The sequence below is a fragment of the Spinacia oleracea genome, chromosome 6 (genome assembly GCF_020520425.1).
Source record: "Spinacia oleracea cultivar Varoflay chromosome 6, BTI_SOV_V1, whole genome shotgun sequence".
In the NCBI taxonomy this organism is placed as follows: domain Eukaryota; kingdom Viridiplantae; phylum Streptophyta; class Magnoliopsida; order Caryophyllales; family Amaranthaceae; genus Spinacia; species Spinacia oleracea.
The window spans coordinates 76,966,943-76,978,318 of record NC_079492.1 but is presented as its reverse complement, the minus strand read 5'-3'; positions in this window follow the sequence as shown (position 1 = coordinate 76,978,318).

The window sequence follows — 11,376 nt, the reverse complement described above, 5'->3', positions numbered from 1 at the left end:
AAGCATTTTCGTTCCCGAGCCCGGATCTCACCCATCCGTTTCAAGGATTCAAGGCCTTATCCAAAAATAGAGTCATTTTGCGGTCCTCCCAAACGGGACCTAAAATAAGTTTGGTGGCGACTCCTTTGAGGTGCAAAAACAATGCAACGGTTCTCTAAACGAACCGCCGCGTGCCAAACCCCCCTTTGTAGGAAACGGGAGGATACAAAAAAACCCCCCTACAATTCTTGGCGACTCTGCTGGGGATTTTACTAATTTCAATTTCGAAAATGAGAGCAGATTTCGAGCAACCAGCCACTGATCTGCCAAAGTACTGGATGCCAGCATTGGCGCCAGGCGCAGCCCCTGCGCCCAACGCCGCTGCCTGCATTCAGGACAGTGGCTCACAGTGGCCTGTCGCCCAGTTTTGCTCAACTTTTTGTGTTGGGAGTTAGTCTGTTTTTGCATCTGGAAGGACGCTCCCAAGCCTCGTGAACGAGTGCCGAAAAATGGGCTTTACAAATACAAATCCAAGTACGATTTCAATTTCAATTTCTAGGCATTTCATGCATTCTTCGAAAACCATATTGTGCAAAATGAATTTCTACCTTTGCCCAAACGGATGTGTTCTACATTCGGGCTAGCCCCGGGGGCAACGAAATGGTGACTCTCCATACGGTTCCCGACCAAAGTGTGTGACCATTTCCGCGCCTACCGAAACTTGGCATTTGCTTGACATTCCTGATGTCAAGTATGGAGGCCGTCTGCCGACACACACTTCCCTTAGGCGGAACGTGAAAGCTTGTCGCCGGATCCGTCTCTTGGCCAAGTACCTTTTGACACCCAAAGCCGACCACTTGCATCATACAAAAACTTAGACCGACCTTAGGTTGAGAACTTTGCATGTCGCATTCATATTCATGATTAGTGTGACAACGTGCTACTTGTGCATTGTGTGGGCGTCTTTGCACGCGTGAATGGCTAACCTCGAGTTCTAGCTTGCCAAAACCAATTAGCCTCCAACTAGGAAACCAAACCCCTAGGAGCATCATTCAAACCTCATACATCTAAATCGCCGATTTTAGGGTCTTTAGGAGTGTCACTCCATTTGATTCAAAACCCTTAAACACGCCTCACGCACAAATGCCAAATTCAAAATCAATCCAACGGTGTCATAATGCCGGATTTTTGAGTCAAAATTCTAAGTTCCAAGTTCAAAATGCAATCCAACGGTGTCATAATGCCGGATTTTCTATTTTCAAAACCTCAAATTTCCAAGTCAAGTCCAAATCCAACGGCGTCATAATGCCGGATTTTTTAGTCCAAATTCCGAGTTTCAAAGTCCAAACCAAATTTTCTAGTCCGAAACCTCAATTTTCAAGTCCAAACCCAACGACGTCATAATGCCGGATTTCCTAGTCTTCAAGCTTCAAGTTCAAACTTTCTAGTCCAAAACTTCAACTTTCAAATACAACCCAACGGCGCCATAATGCCGGATTTTCTAGTCCGAATTTCAAGTGGGTTCGCCGAAGAGGGGAGAGGTTGAAAAGAACTCCAGCAGCCCTAGCCTCCAGCATAGCCAGTGTCGAGCAAGCAGCCAGATCATCTCCTACAAATCAGACTCCCAGTCCCATTCAAGAAACAATCCAAATGTCTGCCTCCGATCAACTCGCTCAACTCCTAGCGGCTTTCGCCAGCCTCAGTGCCAATGTGGAGAGCATAAGCAACCGATTGGGTGTCGTGGAACAGGGTGCGCCCACTGATGACTTAACCAAGAAGACCGAGAGTCTTGCCAGTAAGGTTACCAATCAAGAGAACTACTTTGACACCTCAATGGAGGACAACCTCAAGGGGAAGGCTAATCTGCCAGACAAATTCTCCGCCAATGACATTCCAAAGTTCAAATCAACTGACAATCCCAAGTACCATCTCAAGAACTTCAGAGCTACAATGGCCATCAAGGGGGTCGAACTCGAGCTATACCCAGTGGTATTCCCTATGTCTCTGGAACCTGTCTGCCAAAGGTGGTACTATTCACTCAAGGAACATCAAACGAATACCTGGGAAGCGGTTGCTCGAGCATTCATGGAGCAATATTAGCCCAACATTCAGCTGCAAACTACTCTAAGGGAACTAGAAGTTCTCAGGCAAGGGCCTCAGGAAGGCTTTACTACTTACCTCAACCGGTGGAGGGAAATGGCATCCCAAATGGTAACCCGACCCTCCGAGAGAGAGTTAGTCCAGATTTTCATCGCCGGTCTTCTTCCAAAGTACAATGCTCACATGAAGTACCTAGGTCTGGAAAGCTTCAAGAGAACCTACGACATCGGGGTCGACATAGAGGATGACCTAATGAAAGCACCCGCACCCGCACCCGCAGCCCCAGCTCCGCAAACTGAAAAATGGAAGGGGAAGAGACCTGAGACAACACACAAAGTTCATGAGGTTAACGCCCTAGAGGCTCCTCAAGGTCCCAAATCGAACAACTTCAAAAGCAACGCTAACCAGCGCAACTATCAAGGCAGGCCCCAAAGAGTCTTCACAAACCTCGGGATGTCTTACAGTGAGGCATTTGATCGGCTGGTCGAGAAACAAGTCATAGCACCAATCGGTCCAACACCCGATCTTCCAGTTGAAAAAAGATCCAAGAGTTGGGATCCGACAGCTCATTGCAAATACCATCAAGGGAAGGGTTATGACATCGAGGACTACTACAAGCTCAAACACTTGATCCAGAACATGGTCGACAACAAGACTTTACCCTTACCACCCGGGCCTAAGCAAACCCCCTATGTACAAGCCATCTCCTATGACTGCGAAGATGAAGAAGAGGAGTTTCCATGCAATCTGATCTCCACAATATGCAAGCCAGGTTACGAGCTTATGGTTCCAAGCTTTTGCCATCTACTTCCAAGTGCTCAAAATTGGGTGATCCCCGAGCCTAGGGTAACCACCGACATTCAAGAGAACATCTGTCCACTCGCCACCGTGAAGGCTTTAGGATTCTCCGAGTACGATCTCATGTTGAGTGCTCAACAAACTGTCAAACTCCAGGGTGTCACATACAAAGTCTTGGGAGTCCTTGAGCTGGTTTTCTCCTTTGACACCTATTACGACAATGCTGAGTTCCTGGTAATCGATGTGCCTACTAACTTCGACCTACTATTCGGAGAGCCTTGGTTTGAGGAAATACTAGATGGCCCTGCCTGCCTCACCCTCAAAGGTTCAAGCTTCCGAGACACTCTCATCAAGCAAAAGCCGGCTGTACGCCAGGCAAAGGATGAGTGCATTCAAGAATACTACCACCGATGGGCAATCTCCGCTCGTACAATTCAGCCTGAGCTACCAGAGGGCAAAATGGTGAGAATGTTTCTCTTAGGGCTCAACACCTCATGCAAGGGCAGCTTCGCCGCATTTTCTTACAGCACATGGAACCAAGTCTGGGATCAAGCCCTGAAAATCTGTGCATGCAGTCCCATCTTCGAGGATTATGACGATTACAATGCGGATGTCTGGGAGTACCCTGAGAACTATCTTTTTGATTAGTGTCTTTGTCCAGGTCCAGAGTCTGTCTTTCAATTTTCGAGTCTAGCAATTAGTCTAAGTTTCTAGAGCTAGAGTCTTGCATCAATCAAGTGCCTCTAAAGGCCGAGCTACAAGTCAAAACGGTCGATGTAATGATTGCTGATTTCAATAACACTTCAATTTCTACTTACTCTTCGAGTCCTAATTCAAAATCAAATCCTAATCCACACAACTTTGCTTCACAAGAAACTGACTTTGAATTTCTAAAAGCTATCGAAAATCATGAAAACAGGACCCCATAATTGAGGAAACAGAAAAAATCAACCTTTTTTAACAGCGGTGATTCAAAACTAGTTCAGATCGGTTTAACTCTTTCTCCATCAGAGCGGGACGATCTTATCAAGCTACTTTCAGAGTATGTAGACGTCTTCGCATGGTCCTATCATGATATGCCAGGGGTTGATCCAAGCATCGGTCAGCATACAATTCCCCTTATTCCAGGGTCAAAGCCCATCAAGCAGAAACTCCGTCGCATGAAACCACACGTTTCCCTCAAAATTCAAGAAGAGGTCTTCAAGCAGCTAGAGGCCGGGTTTATTCGAGAAGCAAAATATCCAGAATGGATCGCAAATGTCGTCCCAGTTCCAAAGAAATACGGCAAAGTACGAATGTGAGTGGACTACATAGATCTTAACAGGGCCAGCCCTAAAGACGGTTTTCCATTGCCTCACATCGACATCTTGGTCGACAACACCGCAAATCATGCCTTACTCTCTTTTATGGACGGGTACGCAGGCTACAATCAGATTCCCATGGCAGAGGAAGACATGGAGAAAACAACCTTCATCACTCAGTGGGGTACATATTGCTATACAGTTATGCCGTTCGGACAAAAGAACGCAGGAGCAACTTATCAAAGAACAACAACAACTATCATGAGCGATATGATTCACAGGGAAATTGAGGTATATGTCGACCACATGATTGTCAAATCCAAAGAACGGCACGAGCATACCTCAGTACTTCGAAAGTTTTTCAACAGGCTCAGACAATACAATATGAGGCTCAATCCTCAAAAGTGCGCATTCGGGCTAACGTCAGGCAAGTTGCTCGGATATGTTATTAGCTCTCGAGGCATAGAGGCTGACCCTTCAAAAATCAAGGCAATTCGATGCAACCACCAACGAATGAAAAGGAAATTCGGGGTTTTCTCGGTAGACTACAATATATCAGCAGGTTCATTTCAAGACTCACGACGATATGTGAACCAGTATTTCGAAAGCTCCGAAAAAGCGAGCCCAAAGTGTGGGATGACGATTGCCAGCATGCATTCGAAACAATCAAAAGCTACCTTTCCAACCCACCAGTACTAAAACCAGCAATGTCAGGGATTCCCCTCAAGCTTTACCTCACAACAACAGATTCAGCAGTGGGGGCTATGCTTGCTCAAGAAATTGAAGGCAAGGAGAACGCCGTATACTACATAAACAAAAAACTGACCGAGTACGAGACCAAATACACTCAGCTCGAGAAACTCAGCATCGCCTTGGTTTGGGCCACAAAGAAACTACGGCACTACATGCTCTCCCATAAAATACATGTGATCAGCAAAGCCGATCCTCTCAAATATCTATTCGAGAAACCAGCACTCAACGGACGTTTGTCCAGATGGTTGGTCATGCTAGCAGAATTCGACCTCAAATACATTCCACAGAAATCTATCAAGGGTTTAGCAGTCTCAGATTTCCTAGCCGACTGTCCTGTCGAGGCAGAAGAGGAAGATTACAACTTACCCGACGAGCAAATCTTAATGACCAGTGATGACAGTTGGTCAATGCATTTTGACGGTGCCTCCAATCAGAATGGATGTGGTGTTGGAGTAATTCTAGTAGCCCCAGACGGCACGCACATTACTATATCAGCAAAACTGCAATTCAACGTCACAAACAATGCGGCAGAATATGAAGCATGCATCATGGGCCTGGAAGCCGCCTTAGCCCTAGGTGTCCAGAAACTTCGAGTGTACGGGGATTCCTCCCTAATCATCAATATCAAATTTCCGGCAAATGGAAAGTAAGGAGCGAGAGCCTGGTTCCATACCAGTCTTACCTTGAGCAGTTGTCTGAACAAATGGAAGAGCTCCACTATACATACCTCCCGAGAGAGGAGAATCAATTCGCCGATGCACTGGCAAAACTGGCCTCAATGATCAACATTCCAAGCGGCATGGCTGAAATGCCACTTACAATTAAAACCCATCAAGAAGCAGCATATGTCCATGCTATTGAGAACGTCGAGCAAGACGAAGATGAACCTTGGTTTACAGACATCCGAAGGTACCTACAAAGTTCACTCTGCTAACCAAGACAAGGAGGAAGAGCCTAACCCTCTGCTCCGCGGACACACCCTCACCACAGATAGCATCCACAAGCACTGTCACAGAAGCGTGGGAGTTGTCCTCTGACAAATCAACAAAAGGGCCGAGCAAGTCCCTGGCAGCGGCCGAGCGCCACGTCAGCTCAGAATCAAAGGTCACATTCCTCTTAGAAAAAGGAAGACCTGCAATCATAGCAAACTCAAGAGGGGTAACAGCGATCTCTCCCCATGCCATGTGGAAAGTGTTGGTGGTATCCCACCACAACTCTAACAAAGCCCACAAACGGTTCTTAATTCCCGTTCTCCTCGGGGAACCTCCCATGGTGCGCCAGAAATCGGCCAGGCCCATCTGCGACAAAATTTCCATAGCCTCTGCATCAGCATGGAGAGCTTTAAAGGCCCTCTGAACATCCACCAAGGACCAGTAAGTACGGAACGACTTTCTGTCGGCCTACAGGTGAACGAGTTAGCTCAAGACCTATACAAGTACAAAGTACAAATTCAAAACACAGTACAAGACTCACCATGCCAGCGCGAGGCCGCTGAGACAAGTGCCAATCCGGCCGAAACACCAGGTCGGAAGGGGTCCAACCAGCACCAGGTAAAGCAGGCGCATCTCGGGGAACCATACCCCCACCTGGCGCATTTATTGCAGCCGCTTCATCATCCGAAGCGTCTTCCTCAGCAGCTCGAACCATAGATGATTCAACGAGCTTTCTCCGAGTGTGACGAGGCATACTAAATCAAGTAGCATACGAAGAGTCAAATTCTAAACTGGGGGCTATCCTATACTAGCCTAAACAAAAAAACAAAAAAAAAATTCAAAACAAAATCCCCAGTGGACCTCTAATTCAAGGTACAAGTTCTACACCAACGCCTAGGCTACCCACGCCGAAGCAGGTATACAATGCCTACACCAACGCCTAGGCTATCCACGCCGAAGCAGGTATTCAAGTTCTACATCAACGCCTAGGCTATCCATGCCGAAGCAGATACGAGTTCAAAAAAAAAAAAAAATTCAAAAGTACAAGTTCCAACAGTTCGAGTTCAAGTGGCTATCAAACAGTTTTTCTACAAGATTCAAGAAGCTTAAGCATACGAGCATCATTTCAAAGTACGAGAAAATCAAAACTACATGCAATCCTAGAGTTATTTCATAAGCAAAACATGAAATACTTACATGGACAAAGCAAGAACAAGACCAAGGGAAGAACTAATCGACCTTTGAGAGAAAAGAAGCAAGAATTTCAAGTGAATGTGCCTCAAAATGGCACGGCAAGGGGCACTTATATAGTGCAGCCCAGCGCCAGGCACCGCCCCAGCGCCGTGCGCTGACCTGCTGCATGCGCAGGTCTGCAGCGCGCGCGGTCTCCCGTGCTGATTGCACGTCCTTTGCTGCTACGGTCTTCCGCACCAAGCATCAAACGTCGCATCGAACCATCCATCGAAAATACGAGTATACACCTGTATCTCCAAGTACAAACAGATGAATATTTCAAGAATACAAAGTCCAAAAAATACAACGACTCAGGCGCCCAACTCCCAACGGACCCAAGCTCCGGGAAAGTCAGTCGAAGTTCAAAATTTTAAGGGCCAGTAAAAAGCTCTTATCCCCAGCAAAGAACATCACAACGGATTAACTCCGGGTGTCAAAGTTCAAAATTCAAGATTCAAAAATTCAAAATTTTCGATGCCAAGCTCCGTCCTGAACTGAAGGCAGAAAAATACAAGTACAAATCAGAGTCATCACCAACCGCACCGAGGTAGACTCTATCCTTTTTCTAACGCCTGTTTTATGCAGGTACCGGCGTACAAAGAGTGGTCTCGATTGCAGAACATCTTGACCATTCTCCGTCCCTTTCGAAATACTTTGACTTGCGCTTTCCTAACTGAACGCTCAGTCAAAGTGGGGGCTTCTGTAGACACCTAATTTGTGTCTCCCCTTTGGATGATGACGATACCATTATCCTTGTTAGGCAATTGGAGTAACTCCAGGCGTAAATCCCAATTGCTAAGAACACCTCCAAAATCCAAAGTCCAAAATCCAATCCCCGAGACCGTTCTCCTCCCGGAACTCGGTACAAAATACAACTTCCAAAATCCAATTTCAAAATCCAAGTTCAATCTCAACTAGTGGACCATCCCACTAGTTTTACTAGGACTTTTCCACTCAAAATTATATAAGGCAAGTCAAATTCGGGCACCGACCCACAAAACCGAGCATGCCGGGCCCCGTCCCGTAAGACCAGAATTCAAAAACCCGAGAAAGGTTTGTTTTTAGACGCAAATTCAAGCCTTAACCTCCAAGAAAACACTACACGCCAAACATCGTACTATTCGTACGAAGGTACACCCATACAAGACAAATCAAGGACGTCATATTTCCGTCCTTTTTGGCGGCATTCAGGCCACCTCAGCAGCGCCCAGCGGTGGCCTGGCGCCAGGCGCTGGCGTGTGCTGGCGTTTTGCACCATTTCCCTCCTATAAATACCCCTCATTTCCATCGAAAAAAGGGGGAGCATAACACATACAACGTCGTAATTTCGACATTACTCCTCACAATACAAACTTCAAATATCTTCAAAAAACACATACAAATTCCAAAATTCAAGAGCAATTGGGAGCTCGTGCCAAAGCCCAACTAGGTAAATCCGAATCCCATTTCAATCAATCATGCTATTTTGATTTCAAATAATTAGAAAGTTGGTGTTTTTTTTTGCCATAAAAAACACCACTTGCAACAATCATACATTCTTTTTCAAAAATACAAACTTTTTCAAATACAAAATACAAACTTTCAAGATTCAAGGATGTTCAAAGTTCTTTACATTCATCTCTTTGAACTAGAATCAACTTCAAATGTGGAGTAATCAAAGATGACACATTTAGCATTTAAAGGTTTAGTGTTTTGAGATTCAAGACTCCATTTTTCAATATAAAAGTTCAAGTTTTCAAATTTCAAAGATCCCACCATGTTTAAGGTTGTTCATAACTACCTCTCTAAACTAGGATCTTTTCAAGTTCAAATTTCAATCATTTCAAGTTCAAGTTTCAATCTTTTCAAGTTCAAACCTTTCAATATTCAAGCTTTCAATTTCAAGTTCAATATGCAAAATCTAGGACATTTGGGTTGAGCAACCTCTCCCAAGTTGAGATTTTTGGCTTTGAATTCGTGTCGGGCGCACTTATTTTTAAGAAGCCGCTTGGCGTTCGAATCTCATGTGCCCAAGTACAAATTTCAATTATGCACCTTTCTATATCGCAATTTCAATATCGCACTTTCAATATCGCACTTTCAATATCTCACTTTCAATACCGCAATTTCAATACCGCAATTTCAATACCGCAATTTCAATTTCGCAATTTCAATTTCGCACTTTCAATTCCGCATCTTTACTTGCCTAGTCCATTTCTAGGCAATGTGGACCTACTCCCTAGTCCTTTTATAGGGGGTCTTGTATTTACTAATTCCGCACTTTATTTAGTATTGTGATGTTGCTTTATGTGCTTTATCGCTTTCATCACCAACATGCTAAATACAACAAAATACAAAGGTTACATCACGCTTAACGAAGATATTTTTGGACAAACCGGCCTTAGGTCCCTTAAATCAATCTTTAAAGCAAAGTGACCACCGTACAACTAGAAATTCTATTTTGCTTTAAATTTCAAACCCACATAGTCTAATCTTAGGGTTTATTTTCGAAACAATGTTGTGCCAACGTACTTGAATATTTCTAAAGCTCGCCGAATAAGCATTTTCGTTCCCTAGCCCAGATCTCACCCATCCGTTTCAAGGATTCAAGGCCTTATCCAAAAATAGAGTCATTTTGCGGTCCTCCCAAACGGGACCTAAAATAAGTTTGGTGGCGACTCCTTCGAGGTGCAAAAACAATTCAACGGTTCTCTAAACGAACCGCCGCGTGCCAAACCCCACTTTGTAGGAAACGGGAGGATACAAAAAAAACCCCCTACGGTTACTTTCTAACTCAATTCCCACCGTACCGTCTACGTTAGCATGGTAAACTGGTCTATTTTTTTTAGATAATCAGCGCAAAACCACCAAATGAAATAGCGGTTTATATGGGTATACCACTATCTCAATTGGCGGTTTGATCTTTAATGAACCGCCTTTTGAGATGGCGGTTTATCCCTCACGTAAAACAAAACTTACAGGAAGCAAATTCAAAATATATACAAAAAAAAACCCGCTATGTTTCTTCCTCTCCGTTGTTCCTGTTTCCTACCTCTCCGCGGCCCGTAAACCACCCGCCGGCTCCCTGTTCTTCTGGCCGTCGAGCTTCTGCCTCGACCACCGGCCGTCGAGCTTCTTCCTCACCCTTCCGCCTTCGCTCCTCCGTGTCGGTGCTTCTACCTTAGGTAAGCCCTAATATTTTTTTGAATTAATATATTCTAAGTTAATTATTAATTCGGTAAAAATCGCTCCTATGTTTAGGTTTGTTTGATGGGTTTATGATCATGATTACCATGAATTGCAATTTTTTTTATTGTTAATGTATGTCTAACCTCTAATTGAGATAGCGATGTTATTAATCATATTATTTTAAAATTATCCATGAAATTTATAATTGAATTTTAGATGCTAGTATGTTAAACTAGTTGAATTATAAGGGACTAGAATATGGTCACTTACTAGTGTAATATTGTTTAATTTTGTGTAATATTGTTTAATTTTGTGTAATATTACTAGTCTATTTTGTGTGTTGATTATATGTTTTTTGTTTAGAATATGGAGTTGCCAAACTATCCTATTTATTGTTATTTGGGAGGGGAAATTTCGCAAAGTAGCGGTGATGTTACATATAAAGGAGGAGAGCAAAATTTTGGGTTTGTCAATTCTCAAATGAGTTATGATGAGGTTTTGAGTAAGGTTTATGATCTTATGAGATGTGACTCGAGATATGTGGAGTTGAAGCTACTAACGAGGTATCCAATGATGTCCGGTTCATATGAAGCCATTCTATTGGATGATGACAATTCTTTAAAAGCAAGGTTGATCGCTATGTCTCAAACACAATCAACCACAATGCAATTGTTCATCGAGCAACCCGAAACTCAAACTCACTTGGAATCCTTTCATGAAATGTATTCATGGGCAAGTCAATTTCCCTACTTTCCCTTGACAAATCAAAGTGGGGTAATGGGTTCATTCACAAGAATGCTTACTGATGAACAATATGCTAGTGAACACATTTCAGAGCTCACTTCTCCAACTCAAACACCACATGTAGAAGCTACAAAATGGTGATCCATCTATGATAGTTTTCGATTCTCTAGATCAAATATTTGTTGATTTTTTTTGGAGATGAAGGGGTTGGGGTGGATAGTGATGTTGATGAAAATGAAGATACACAGGATGCTAATGACAAAGCTATAAGATAAAGTGCTCCATCTCAAGTTTTCAACAATGTTGCAGAGTTATATCCGATTTTTCTTGATTCTTGGAGGACTTGGTCCAACAACGACTCTTTTGAT